Here is a 14,757-nt window from a genome sequence, read left to right as displayed (position 1 = left end):
TGATAAATATTTAATGATAGTAAATGGAGTAGATTGAAAGGGTGGTATAAGTTTTGCAATAATAAACTATTAATAAATTCCTGTCTTTGTATTTCAAATTTACTGCAAGCATAAAAAATATGATCTAAGTCGCTCACCACATTGTAGGTTTCGCAAAGTTCGGTATTGACTACACCGATTATATATAAATGTTGAGGATTGTTACATTTATTACCAGATTGATAATAAGTAATCGTAAATTGTCAGATTTACACAATTCAGTCATGGCTTACTTAAATTTGGAAAGATTTAGACCCGTAATTAATAATTTGTTTTGAAAAATGAAAATATCTCGAAAACTAATAAATTTAGACATAGGGAGTGTTATATAAAAATTAAAGTACGGTAATGGTACTTTTTGACAGTGATATAAAATACAGGGTGTTCCGTTTTTTTTGTGTTATTGCTTTTGTGCTTATTCTTATTTATACAGCGAGTTGAACTTGTTACGATATTCATATAAAATTGGTTATAACTTTGTAAATACCATGTATAACATAACAAACCTTTATATTTTTGTAATGGAGAAGTTAAGAAGATTTCGAATATAAAATAACATACAGGGTGTTCCATTTAAAAAACATAAGTTTGGTCTGCCACTATGTTATCGAACACCGTAGCATTCTAATTAATTTTGAAATGTGAAGCTCAAAGTTGGCTACAATCTTTGTTATTAACTTTTATTGCTATCTATTACTATAACGGATCTACGGAGCTTTACCCCACTAATCAATCACCCTGTATACAATCAACTTTACAGACGATCAAGTAATAATGGGTCAAGATTATGATGATTTAAACTAAACTTACGTGCATAGAAATCGGCCCACTTAAAATTTGGTCATTTTTGATGTCTCATATTTCCTAAACCTGTTGGCCGATTTAAGCGATTTTTTAAACATGTTATAGCCTGATTCTTTAACAATACCACTGTAATAATATTGTTGCTAAACAGGTAAATTTTCATTGTATACCGGGTGTACCAATCAAACTGTGTTTTTTTTTCAAAGTTCGCATCACCCTGTGGAATATTCTAGCGTTTATAAAATACTGAAATTAAAACCCAACTATAGCTTTAGGTTTCTTAACATTCTGTTTTTTGATTCATTCGTCTACATATGTTGGATAATAAAAAAGTTAAGTACTTTAACAACTAGACATGTTCTTCATCAATACACGGTGTTTCTAAATAAGTGCTACAAACTTTAAGGGGTAATTCTGCATGAAAAAATAATGACAGTTGGCTTTATAAACGTATGTCCGCAAATGTTTCTTTTCCGAGATACGGGATGTTGAATGTTTTCTTACAAACTGACGATTTATGTTATTGCTTTAAAACTAGTTGAGTTATGACAATGAAATTTGGTGGGTTTTAAGACACACTTGCCCATTTTTTGACATAAAATTAAGAATTTAATATTCACCATTAGCGCGAACACGTGTAATATGACCGATCATATTACCCGTATGCACGCTAATGGTGAATATAGAATTCTTAATTTTATGTAAAAAAATCCGCAATAACTATCTCTTAAAACCTACTAAATTTCATTTGCATATCTCAACTGGTTTTAAAGCAATAAATATATATAAATCGTCAGTTTGCAAGAAAAAATTCAACATCCCGTATCTTGGAAACGAAATATTTGCGGACATACTTTTATCAAGCCAACTGTCATTATTTTTTCATGCAGAATTACCCCTTAAAGTTTGTCGCATTTAGAAACACCGTATATTGATGAAGAACATGTCTAGTTGTTAAAGTACCTAACTTTTTTATTATCCAACATAAACGAATGAATCAAAAAACAAAATATTAAGAAAACCTGAGGCGATAGTTGGGTTTTAATTTAAGTATTTTATAAATGCTAGAATATTCCACAGGGTGATGCGAACTTTGAGAAAAAAACACAGTTTGATTGGTACACCCGGTATACAATAAAAATTTACCTGTTTAACAACAATATTATTACAGTGGTATTGTTAAAGAATCAGGCTATAACATGTTCGAAAAATCACTTAAATCGGCCAACAGATTTAGGAAATATGAGACATCAAAATGGCCAAATTTTTAAGTGGGCCGATTTCTATGCAAGTAAGTTTATATGGCCCGAAAATTAATTGAATAGTATGAGGTATGGGGTCTAGAACTGAATAAAAAGAAAACCGAATACTTGTACATTGGAGGAGAACAAAAAGATCTCACCTGAGAGAACGATTCATTCTACACAAAAAGTGCTACTAAACATTTTATTCAAAATTATCTCAGCTACATTTCTTGTTTGAAACATTTTTTCTACAGGGTCCAGGTTCTTGGTAAATCTATGATTTCCGTTTCCCCCCTTATAACGGTGGTTTTAGGGGGGAGTCCAGGGACAGGAGTAACAATTTTTTGGGGCCCCAAAATTGACATTCTCAACAAAATTTAGCTTGTTCGATGTTCGTGTCTTTTTTGGAACTCACACCTCTGACGACTGGACTAAATTAAAGTAAAAAGAACTAACTGAAATAGTTTAGCATCATAATTATTATATTCTTGAAGGTCATAAAATTATACAAAACCAACATTTTCTAGGTTGAAAGTTTTATTAATTCGACCAATATACTGGATTATATTGAAAATATATAATGAAGTTGTAGTTTTTCGTAAACATTTGACCTCATAAATTTGAATCATCTGGGGATAAAATTTATTGGATTTTATCATTATTTCTGTTTCAGTTCGCCTACATTCGACAGTTTTATTAATGGATACTACCACGTTTCGAATGAGTGGTATTGAAAATTGATATAAAATCAGTATTTTTAAATATAAGTTTGTTATAAAAAGATTAAGCTGACACGTCATCCTGAAATAATAAAGAAATATGTTATTTTGAATAATGTTAGTTATTATCTCCCTTGACCATGAAATTTTTTCCAGGTAGAAGCAGCTGTTAGTGTACTTATTTTATAAACAATTTGGATAAAACCCACAATAAAAAATACTTGAATTTCAACTGTTGTGGTAACACCATCTACTTAAAGTAATAGACAGTCGTTATTATAAAAATCATCTCGTGAAGAGAAGAACAATGATATCTTATAAAAGTGTGGGAGATTGATACCAAATTAAGATTTTCCAAGGAAGTTAAGTGTTTCTGAACAAGTATAAAAAATATCATCAAACAATTAGTTTATGAACGTTTTATCGACTATGAAAATTGAAATAAGAGAGGAGTCACACAAGAAAGGAAACAATCAGATCTACTCTCAAAGTGGTGATATGAAATGTGGTACATATGAATCAACAAAAGAAGAAAAATGAAAAATCTAATGAAGAAAAAAACGGGAAGAAGGAAAAAGAAAAAGTAGCTTCACTCTTAAGCCAGTTTACAAGAGTTTGCAAGAAAACACAAATGGGCATTTTAAAATGATAAATAACAAAAACAGGGCGGCGTTCGATCAGCGTGGACAGGGAAGTTCACTAAAACGGTCGCAAAAATGAATTAAAGAGGACTAAATAGATTCATTATGAGTATGATAGGGAAATAACTTTCAGGATTAAATGTCACACAACATTTAATGAGTAGTTATAAATACAAACTACTGATTTGTTATCAATTTACATATGAAAAGTCGAAAAGTCTAGTGATATGTTTATATTATAAAGCAAATAAAATAAAACTTAGGTGGCTATTTAAACTATACTGTATAAGTACAAAGTACATACTCACAAAGTACATATTATCACGTAATTAAAAAGGCGACAATTTTTATACTTAATCTGCAATAAATAATATTTTTTTCGATTTAATTTATGTTATACGGTTTTTGTTTGTCCTCTAGATATAATCACAACGATCGAAAATATTTACCATACCACCATAAAATTAAAAGTAGAATAACAAATAACTGAGCCAATTGAAGCTGGTAATGCCATAATATTTATGGGGGATTTCCTGAGCCCTCTATTGCTCAACCTGATCATCGATGAAATAACAACGAAAGTAACAACGAAAAAAAGGTTAGTAAATGGGAGAAAAATAACAAATAATCTACTATACAAAAGACGCAATACTAACCTCTCAAAGTGAAGATTATTTACAACGTATGCTGTACCAATTTAATATAACTGCCAGAACATTAATTTAACATGTTAATTTCCCAAAAAAAAAAAAAACGAAAGGCATGGTTATACAGCTAATCTACTAAAATGTAAATTGGAGCTCTAGGATAAGATAATAGAAAAAGTGACCCCTATTAAGCTGCACCCCCCACCATCGCGAATAAAGTTCGGACAAGGCAAAAAAATTAGTGCTATTTATGTGCGAATTAGTTGCTCTAATCTGAATTTTGTTGCTTAAACCGTTGAGCTGGAAATTGCGTTGAAAGTGGGGAGTCCAGCTTAATGACAAGCTGAACCCCCCCAGACCGAAAAAAGTTTGAACTTAGTGAAAAATTTACTTCTATTTACCTAAGTGCTAATTAGTTGCTCTATTTCGGATTTTGTTGCTCTAAGCGTTAAGTAAGAAATCGCGTTGAAAGTGGGGCGGGGATAGCTTGTCATTAGACATACAACGAAAGACTTGTAAATTCACTATAACAATTCGCAATAAAATCAGATACGGGTATATTTCGATGGTACATGCTCCCTAGAGTATTTTAGTACCAAATATGTGCGAGCAACTATGTTATTTAACATAGAACAGAGACACATAGAGCGCGGAGCAAGGTCGGGTGGGATAAACTAATGCATTTGCAAGTTCTACAGTTAGCAACAAAATCGGATACCAGCATATTTCGATAGTACTTGTTCCCTAGAATATTTTAATACTAAATATATGCGAGCAACTAATTTAGTACTTACTAAAATATTCTAGGGGACACGTACTATCGAAATATGCCGGTACCCGATTTTGTTGCTAACTGTAGAACTTAAAAATGTATTAGTTCATCCCACCCAACCTTGCACCGCGCTTTATATTCCTCTGTCTCGTGTAAAATAAATTAGTTGCTAGCATATATTTGGTACTAAAATATTCTAGGGAACACGTACTATCAAAATATATTGGTATCCAATGTTGTTGCTAATCGTAAGACTTGCAAATTCATTAGTTTATCCCAATTAAACTTAATCCGCGCTCTATGTGTCTGCGTTAAATAAATTAGTAGCTCGCACATATTTGGTACTAAAATAATCTAGGGAACACGTATCATCGAAATATACCAGTATCTGATTTTATTGCTCATTTTTATAGTGAATTTACAAGTCTTTCGTTGTATGTATGTCTAATGACAAGCTGGCCCCGCCCCACTTTCAACGCGATTTCCTACTCACGCTTAGAGCAAAAAAACATCGGAAATAGAGCACATACACAGACTTAGCACATACATAGAAGTAAATTTTTCATCAAGTTCGAACTTTTTTTCGGTGTTGGGGGGTCCAGCTTGCCATTAAGCTGACCCCACCCACTTTCAACGCGATTTCCTGCTCAACGGTTTGAGCAACAAAATTCGGATTAGAGCAATTAATTAGCACATAAATAGCATTAACTTTTTTGCCTAGTCCGAACTTTATTTGCGATGTTGGGGGGTGCAGCTGAATAGGGGTGAAAAAGTGATAAAGTTAAAATATCTAGGCATCACACTATCTAGCTACGGAAAGTTCAAAACAGAAGTGGAAGATCAAGTGAACAGAGCAAACAGAGCTGCAGGGTGCTTAAAGCTATGGAGAAATAAAAATATCGAGAAAGAAATGAAAAGCAGAAAGGGTAGAACGAGAACCTACACTAGTCTGTCGGAGTGGACTCACCTGGTTCACAGATGGGTCCAGAACAGACCAGCGGGCAGGTGCTGGAGTGTATGGAGGTGGAGTCGGATTTGAGACTAGCCAGGCTCTCAACTCTCATGCATCAGTCTTTCAGGCCGAGATCTTTGCGATCCTGGCATGTACTCAAGAGATTACAGATAGGGCTTGCTCAGGCAGGACCATCTCTATCTGCTCTGACAGCCAGGCAGCGCTAAGGGCTCTGGAAGCACCCAAGATCAGCTCTAAGCTGGTTCTTGAGTGCAAGAAAGCTCTGGATGATGTTGCTATAACCAACAGGGTTAGATTGGTATGGGTACCGGGACACACAGGTGTGGAAGGTAACGAACGGGCTGACGCCCTGGCAAGACGGGGCTCATCCTCTCTGCCTGTAGGACCCGAACCTGTGATTGGAGTGCCCTTCAGTACTGGTCGGGGTAGTCTCAGGGAGCTTCTTCTGCAGAGGTTCCAGGACTCCTGGACCAGTTGTGGAGGTATGAGACAGGGCAGGCTCCACATAGTGGGGCCATCCGAAAGTATTACAGCCCAACTGCTTCTTCTGGATCGTAGAAGATGCTCCCTGGTAGTCGGTATGCTCACCGGCCACTGTAGACTCCGACGGCACCTTCATCTGCTTGGACTGGCGGATGGCTCATGGTGTCGTCTATGTAACGAGGAGGAGGAAACCTCCTCACATGTCCTCTGGGAGTGCCCGGTATTGGCCTATCGGAGGTGGCAGATCCTGGGATCGGCATCTATGCAGCCGAGCCAGGTGAGGGAGTTGTCTTTCAAGAGACTTGTGGCTTTCTGTGAGGCCATAAGGTTTCTGGGGGACTAGCATGGGAGCTTGGTGCGACCTGATCGGATCAGCAAGATAGGGGTGATACAATGGACCCGCCGTAGGAGGTCTAAGTGTCTGAAGGCCTCACAAGTGGGCCCCTGCCCCGATATACCATTACCATTTTAAGGCAGAATTTACAAATCAGTCATCAGAACAATATAACATACGCGACAGAAACACGACCTGACACGAAGAGAACAAAAATAATGCTAGAAACAACAGAGATAAAAACCTTGGGTCCTATGGGATATACATAGTTAAGTACAGATAAAGGACGGAGATGCAAAGTGGAGAACATCAAAGAACTGGGTCAGAAAGAGAAGGGTAGAATCGAAAGATTATACAAGCCAAATGACAACAAATAGAGTAGTAAAGACGGCGAGAGACGGTTCCCCAACAGGAGGACGATCGGTGGGAAGACAATGAAAACGATGGAACGACAATTTACTGGAGGCTCTTTGAAAAACAGACAAAGTCATGTCTACACAAAAAGAAGAAAAATGGTGTGGTTTGACAGACGCATTAAAAATAATGTTTTATTATAGAACACCATAATTTTGGACGACATGAACAGAATTTCAGGTCTTTTTCAAGTTGGCAAGCATTAAACTGCGGTAACTGCAGTTTTGCGATTTTTTTTATTCGTATATTCAGTCACCACCGTTTAATACTACAAATTTGCTATTATTTGTTAAATAAATCTTTGTCTATTTATAAAAATATCGCTAGACTTTTCCAGATTATACTATATATATTTGTTTATACTTATATCTGAAAATATACTTACTTTGCCTTTGGAGCTATTTTCTAGACCAAAACGGGTTCCAAAGGTTTACACATTTTCCACAAGTATCAGCCATCATATCTATATTAAATAGTACTCATATATTCACTTCTACACATGCCGAACGTAATAATGGTCTCCATTAACTATATTCTATCAACAAAAATATTCACGTAGCTTCCGGTAATTGTACAATTAAATATATTCCAAAGTTAAATACACTAGCATACATAAACTATATATTTATGTTCCTTTATACGATCTGGCGGACAAAATGAATAATAAATACTGTTTTTCCGGTAGGAAATCGCTAGTTTTATTCTGCTTCCTTAAAAGTGGTTAGTATCTTTGGTAGAGGTATCAATTCAAAAAGAATATAAATCGTAGATGAACCAATGAATTCAATATCGACACATACCATCTTTTCGTAGATTTTAAGTCGGCCTATGATAGTGTCCTAAGAAATAAATTCTATGAAGCCATGGAGAAATTGCTAGATCAGTCTTTAACAGAATGCGCAAACTCTTTTGCAATCGTGATATCAACATAAAGTTACGAATACGTATGCTGCGGTGTTATGTCTTTTCCACCCACTCCATATGGAGTTGAGGCTTGGACACTAAAACAGTCGATCACAAAAAACATCGAAGCATTCGAGATGTGGTGCTATAAATAGGTGCATTCTCAAAATATCATGGATGGACCGCGTCACTAACACGCAAGTACTCCAAACTTTAGACAAAAGATGCGAAATTATAAATGAGATAAAAACTAGATAGATGGAATACTTGGGGCACATTATTAGGGGTGAAAAGTACGAACTCTTAAGAAATATCATGCAGGGCAAAAGAAGTGTGGGAAGAAGAAAAATATAGTGGCTTCGCAATCTACGTAAACGGTTCGGGTGTAGTTCGATTGAACTTTTTAGGCGCGCTGCTAACAAAGTCGCAGTGGCCATGATGATTTCCAATCTCCGCTAGGAGTGGTGAAGTTGAAGAATGGATGAATTCTACATCCCCGATAAACTGATAAGATTGGTTAAAGCTACAATGCGTAAAGTTGTTTGCAAAGTCGAAATACAGGGCGAACAATCACAGGCGTTCGAAACGCATGTTGGGCTGCGACAGGGAGATGCGCTGGCGTGTCTCCTTTTCAACATAGCTCTGGAAAAGGCGGTCAGAGATGCACGATAGACAACAGAGGAAATATTTTTAATAAATCACCCCAAATTTTGGCATATGCAGATGATGTGGACCTAGTTGCCCGCACAACACGCAAGCTAGAAGAAATGTATACCACCTTCTCGGGTCAGAGATGCCCGATAGACAACAGAGGAAATATTTTTAATAAATCACCCCAAATTTTGGCATATGCAGATGATGTGGACCTAGTTGCCCGCACAACACGCAAGCTAGAAGAAATGTATACCACCTTCTCGAATGCCTCAAAAAATATGGGCCTGCAACTAAATGGGGAGAAAACTGAGATGATGGCATCAATACCCCACAATCGGTGACCAATTCATGGTTAATAAGTTAATAACTCTACCATTGAAGTGGTGGACAAATTCACATACTTAGGCTCCCTGATCGCCAAGGAGAACGTAATGACGGAAGAAATCAAGCGAAGGATAATCCTAGCAAACAAATGCTATTTTGGACTGAGTAGACATATGAGAAGGAGAAATTTAAGCCAAAAAACAAAAATAACAATATACAAAACGCTTATACAACCAGTGTTGACGTCTGAATCGGAGACATGGACCATCTCCAAGACAGATGAAAACCTTCTGCTTATATTTGAACGAAGAATCCTGAGAGGAATATTCGGTGGCATCTGTCAAAATGGTGTTTGGAGGAGGAGGTACAACTACGAGATATAGCACAGATATAAACATATATTTGGTGGTAAAGACGTAGTGTCTCTTATAAAAATAGGAAGACTAAGATGGGCAGGACATCTAGCAGGATCACAGCAGAACAACCCTCCTAGAAGAATCCTTACATCACAACCTGTGGGAAGTAGAAATAGGGGTAGGCCAAAACAAAGATGGAAGGATGGTGTAGGTGAGGATGGTAGAAAAATAGGCGCAGCAAAGTGGCAACAGTTGGCAATGGATAGAACATAGAACAACTGACTGGCGTAATAGACTTGGGAAGGTCGAGACTCTTTTATAGGACTGTAGCACCATTGAGAGTTCGATTTGTATTAAAAAAACTTTAACATCGAAGTAAAAAAGTTCTGTAATAATTGGTATAAGTATTGAATTAAAAATCCAAATGGAGTACAATAGTTGTTCAGAACGAACGATTTCGGACTTATCAGTCCATCTTCAGTTAACTTTAAAGTACTTGCGCTAATAACCGCAAAACCAAACAGTGGTTGGGTTAAAATTGAAGACTACATAGTTAAAAGTATTAAAGTAAACGACATAAAGTTGATGAAAATGGACATACCTATCCAGGAAGCATATTTACAAATGCTCCTATACTACGGCACCAGAGTGCTGAAATCGGTTAGCCTTTGAAATATACTATTACGCTACAAACCCTCATTGGTTTAGGCACTTATTAAATTATAAGACATCTATTAAATTATGGTGTCTAAGTTTTATTGAAATTAATATTATTGTAAGTATTGTATATTTCAATTTATTGTATTCAAATAGAAATGTCGAAACTGCAATAAACCTAGCATACTTAAGAATGTGTTTTTTGACCCTAACCCAAGAAACGCCAACGAAAAAAAAACAAATAAATATTTTTTATTTTTATTTATTTATAAGTACAGATATAATTACTCGTATACAGTGCGTCCATAAAGTAACGCATAAACTCATTATTAACTAAATAAACAACATTATTAGAAATTACCGAAACAGGTCGATTTTTGATTTTAATTTATGATTTTATTGGCATATACAGGGTGTAACGAAAATACAGGTCATAAATTTAATCACATATTCTGGAACCAAAAATAGTTTGATTGAACCTAACTTACCTTAGTACAAATGTTCATATAAAAAAAGTTACAACCCTTTGAAGTTACAAAATGAAAATCGATTTTTTCCAATATATCGAAAACTATTAAAGATTTTTTTATTGAAAATTGACATATGGCATTCTTATGACAGTAGCATCTTAAGAAAAAATTATAGTGAAATTTGGACATCCTATAAAAATTTTATGGGGGCTTAGTTCCTTTAAACCTCCCCAAACTTTTGTGTACGTTCCAATTAAATTATTATTGTAGTACCATTACTTAAACACAATATTTTTAAAACTTTTTTGGCTCTTAGTACTTTTTCGAAAAGTCAGTTTTTATCGAGATATTTTGAATATTTGTCAAATCCACCACATATTTGTATATGGTTAAGTACGATTATGGAGACTTGGTAATAATATAAAAATTTATTTATGATTTACATTTTTAGGTATATTTTGAACCGTATTAAAAAAGAAGCCATATCTCGATAAAAGGTGCCTTCTCGAAAAAATACAAAGAGGCAAAAACGTTTTAAAAACATTGTGTTTAACTAATGGTATCGCAGTAATAGTTTAATTGGAGCGTACACAAACATTTGGGGGGTTTAAAGGAATAAAACCCCCATAAAATTTTAAGTAAACATATTAAAAAAGAAGCCGCAACTCGATAAAAACTGCCTTATCGAAAAAATACTAGGAGCCAAAAAAGTTTTAAAAACATTGAATTAAACTAATGGTACCACAATAATAATTTAATTGTAACGTACAGAAAAGTTTGGGGGGGTTTAAGGGAACAAAACCCCCATAAAATTTTTATGGGGAGCACAAATTTCACTATAATTTTTCTTTAAGATGCTCCTGCCATAAGAATCCCACATATCCATTTTCAATAAAAAATCTCTAATAGTTTTCGATATATTCAAAAAAATCAATTTTCATTTTGTAACTTCAAAGGGCTATAACTTTTTTTATGTGCATACTTGTACTGAGGTAAGTTAGGTTCATTCGAACTATTTTTGGTCCCAGAATATGTGATTTAATTTATGACCTGTATGTTTGTTACATCCTGTATATCAGACTAGTGACGTCATCCGTCTGGACGTGATGACGTAATCGATGATTTTTTCAATAAGTTTTCAATAGCTCATTTGAAAGGCAATTCAATTATCTATTTAGTAATATAAACATTAACATAATTATTTATACAGGGTGTCCAAAAACATTTTTTTAATTAAATTGATTGACACAAAAAGAAGACTTTGCGTAGTTTATTTAATTCAAAATACATTTTACTGCTGTCAGAAAACAGAAATAAAATATGAATTTCAAATATAAACATTACTTTGTGCTTAAATTCAATGTTTAAGCGGCCACCCACATGCCTCTTGACAGTTTGAACATTTAATTTAAGCGAAAAGCAATGTTTATTTGCCAAATAAAAAATTTTACGTCTTTATGACAGCAGTACAATGTATTTTGAATTAAATAAATTACGCACATTCGTCTTTTTGTGTCAATTAATTTAATATAAAAAAAGTGGACACCCTGTATAAATAATTATGTTAATGTTTATATTATTGAATAGAGAATTGAATTGCCTTTCAAATGAGCTAGCACACGACTCCTGTTCAACTTTAAAAAATCATCGATTACGTCATTACGTCCAGACGGATGACGTCACTAGTATGATATATATTCCAAATATAAATTAAAAAAAGTCGACCTGTTTCGGTAATTTCTAATAATGTTGTTTATTTAGCTAATAATGAATTTATGAGATACTTTTATGGACGCACTGTATACGAGTAATTATATCTGTACCTATAAATAATTAAAAATAAAAAATATTTATTTCTTTTTTATTCAATGGCGTTTTTATAATTTTGTTTTATTTGTTTCTCGGGTTAGGATCAAAAAACACATTCTTAAAAATATGCTAGGTTTATTGCAGTAATTTCTATTAAAAATTTCGACATTTCTATAAAAAATAATAAAAGTAAAGCAACAGAATGTACCTATGTATATATAAAAATAATATTGTAGTACATATGTTATGAAATAAGAAATTTATGACTATGAGCAGGGCCGTGCGGTGCTATGATGCGGTGAGGCAGCCGCATCAGGCGGCATCACAAGGGGGCGGCATAATCAGTAAATCAAAATACAAATTGAGCCATTCAATAATTAAAAGTATATATAGGACTAAGTGTCAGCCGAAAATATTTAACTGGTAAAGGTTTAACAGAACTTACATATTTTGAAAAATTTGGAAAAAATAGTTCTTGATTTAAAACGGCTCAGAGGACAAGGTTATGATCACGGGGTTAATATGAAAGGAATAAGAAAGAGTGTGCAAAACAGAATATTTGAAAAATATCCGAGGGCGTTTTACGTGCCCTGTGCATGCCACCTTAGTCATAAATGACGCAGCGTCTTCTTCTACAGAAATAACAAACTTTTTGTATTATACAAGAACTGTACACTTTATTTCTGGTTTTACAAAGCGTTGGGAAGTTCTGAAAAAAACATGTTTCACAACTAACACTAAAACCGTCGAGTACTACTAGATGGTTAAGTCGAACAGATGCATTGAAACCTCTAAGATTTCAATTTTGTGAAATACATAATGCCTTATTCGAAATAATAGAAGACGTCAACAATAATTCAGAAACTAAAGTCAAAGCACGAGGATTAGTAAAAAATATTAAAAATATTAAAAAATATAAATTTATATGCGGTGTAGTTCTTTGGCATGATATTTTATTTTATATAAATTCAGTCTCGAAGATGTTGCAACATGTAACTATAAATTTGTCAGATTGTGTAAAAATGTCAGAAACTATGGAAAAAATGAAAATTTACTGACAATTTGGCTATGACCAAATGAAAATTACTGATAATGAAATTGCAGAAAATTTTAAATCTAAATAAGTTCCGAATTTCCTGCTGAAAACGAATATTGAGGCAAGAGAAAAATGCGTCAATTTGATCTGTGGATTAGCTCTCAACAGAGAAAGACAAATTTAAAGTAAATTTTTTCATCTATATTTTAAACATTGCCTTTAATTTTAAAATTTAAAATTTTTATATGATATTTTTAAATTGAGGGAAATATAAGAAAAGGGAAAGATGATAAAATATTAGAAAAATACTAGAAAATAGTCAATCAATACTTTTCATAGAAAAAGAATCGGATATAGAGGCAAATGATTTTCTAGAAGATTTATTGCATGATTTATCCCAAATGATACCATACTCCGTGAAACCTTTAGAGGTTTTGAACTATTTGTGCCAAAATAACCTAATTTCTTTATACCCAAATATAGTTACTAAGGGCCGGTATTATCTGTTCCGATTAAAACCCGGTTAGAGGAATTTTGTCATGCGAGGTGCAGAAAGTACCGGCCCTAAGAATTTTATTAACACTCTCTGTCTCGGTAGCTTGGGGAAAGAAGTTTTTCAAAATTAAAAATGATTAAAAACTATTTACGAAGCTCCATAAGACTATGTAAACTAAAAAAATTAGCACTTATTTCAATAGAGTCCTCACTAGCTGCTACTTTAGACTACACCAATCTGATTGACGAGTTTGCCAAAATTAAAATCAGAAGGTTAAAATTGTAATTTTCATTATTTCATTTAATTTAAAGTATGTTTTGTTTTTAAAATAAAAGTTTTCGTTAATTTCACGCATGTGAAGGTTTTAAGGCACGCATCATGTGAAAGTTTTAAGGCACATGAGTGCCTTAAAAATGTACTTTTTAACACGCATATCATACAATAGTTTTTCTACAAACGTAATTACAGGACAATATCTACAAAAACTTTTACTTGAACTTGACTGACATTCCATTTTTATATTTTTTTGACATTACATCAAAATTGCCTATACGGTCAATACGAACTGCAGTGCCTTAAAAATATTTTAAAGCACTAGTGCCTTAAAGTAGCATTTTAACGCTCGTATGGAGTGCTAAAATTGCATTTTTAACAAGGTTGTAGAAAAAAAATATTTTTCGGGATTCTTCTATATTTTGAATTATATAATTAATAAGGTATTACCAAAGTAGAAAGTAAAATAGTTAATTACTAATTTAGTAATCATATTTCGTCACCATTTTCATATTTAGTTGTAATAGTTATTTCGTCAGTGGTAAAAAAGACTTTGAAAAGTCCTAATAAAAAAATTTCATTTCTGACTTATACTCTTACCACTCTAGATTTATTGCTTTTATGTATGACATTATAAAAGAAACAAAAACTAAGCCATTACTAACACAAGTTAGAATTGGTGTCCTGGCGAAACCCTCATATCCTTGGA

The 14,757-nt window shown here is 33.7% G+C and overlaps 1 protein-coding gene across 4 annotated transcripts in view; it reads right to left on the bottom strand.

Moving 5' to 3' along the window:
* LOC114333472 (IQ motif and SEC7 domain-containing protein 1) overlaps positions 1-14,757 on the bottom strand; it is a 528,448-nt gene that overhangs the window by 313,544 nt on the left and 200,147 nt on the right. For 3 of the 4 annotated variants that reach the window (XM_050663290.1, XM_028283353.2, XM_028283352.2), the window contains exon 2: positions 7,456-7,533. The exons of the other annotated variant lie outside the window; for it this stretch is intronic. The gene's annotated coding sequence lies outside the window, so the exon portion shown is untranslated. The remainder of the gene's footprint in view (positions 1-7,455; positions 7,534-14,757) is intronic. 4 annotated transcript variants of the gene reach the window in all.

The sequence above is a fragment of the Diabrotica virgifera genome, chromosome 10 (assembly GCF_917563875.1).
Source record: "Diabrotica virgifera virgifera chromosome 10, PGI_DIABVI_V3a".
Taxonomy (NCBI): domain Eukaryota; kingdom Metazoa; phylum Arthropoda; class Insecta; order Coleoptera; family Chrysomelidae; genus Diabrotica; species Diabrotica virgifera.
Note: the sequence above shows the minus strand (reverse complement) of the source record. Positions and strands in the feature narration are given on the sequence as shown.